This window comes from Octopus bimaculoides, chromosome 16, assembly GCF_001194135.2.
Source record: "Octopus bimaculoides isolate UCB-OBI-ISO-001 chromosome 16, ASM119413v2, whole genome shotgun sequence".
NCBI classification, from domain to species: Eukaryota; Metazoa; Mollusca; class Cephalopoda; order Octopoda; family Octopodidae; genus Octopus; species Octopus bimaculoides.
The window spans coordinates 10,534,045-10,534,926 of record NC_068996.1 but is presented as its reverse complement, the minus strand read 5'-3'; the positions used below and the strand labels follow the sequence as shown (position 1 = coordinate 10,534,926).

Here is an 882-nt window from a genome sequence, read left to right as displayed (position 1 = left end):
GACTGAAGCATGTAAAAGATTACCGAAGCAAATCGGTGTTTTTGATGTTATCGTTTAGTTCGTGGTCAAGACATAGAACGCAGCCTGTCTATTTGGTACAACCGCACCTACTTCCAGCCGTCACGTGTCTGTGTTTGTCGTCCCCCCCCCCGCCACAACATCACTTCACAACCGATGCTGGCGTGTTTACGTCCCCGTAACATAGCCGTTCGGCAAAAGACACCGATAGAATAAGTACTAGGCTTCCAAAGAATAAGTCCTGGGGTAGACTTGCTCGACTAAAGGCGGTGCTCCAGCATGGCCGCAGTCATATGACTGAAACAAGTAAAAGAGTAAGAGAGTTGATAATGACAAAGTTATTTGACTAAATACTTCATTATTTTCACAATTAATTAAAGCAAAAACAGTATGTTTCAAAAGAGTTACGGTACCACAAAGGTTAAAGTGATCTAAATTAAAACATCCTTTAAAAATTTACTGGTCACTTTGAGTTCCAAACACCTGCTTAATAATGACAAAATTACTTTAAAAAATTAAGTAAAGCAAAAGCAATGTATTTCAGTGGAAATACACTGATAAAAAGGTTAGATGCAACGAAAAGCAGTAACATACAATCATCAAAACACTGTGCTAAACTGAGATGGCTTGGGGGCAACTCAGAAGGTCAAACGACGATTATCGTTTTTCCTGGTTGCCAAAATTAATATTTACGTTTTCAAATTCCGCCGAGGTCGACAATCCCTTTCGTTCTTACGGGGTCGATAAATTAAGTACCAGTTGCGTACTGGGGTCGATGTAATCGACTGGCCCCCTCCCCAAAAATTTTGGGCCTTTTGCCTAGAGCAAAAAAGAATATTAATATTTACGTTTTCAAATTCCGCC

The 882-nt window shown here is 40.0% G+C and overlaps 1 long non-coding RNA gene across 1 annotated transcript in view; it reads right to left on the bottom strand.

Moving 5' to 3' along the window:
• The window catches only part of LOC128249610 (uncharacterized), a 10,520-nt gene that overhangs the window by 3,156 nt on the left and 6,482 nt on the right, over nt 1-882 (bottom strand). The gene's annotated exons all lie outside the window — the stretch shown is intronic.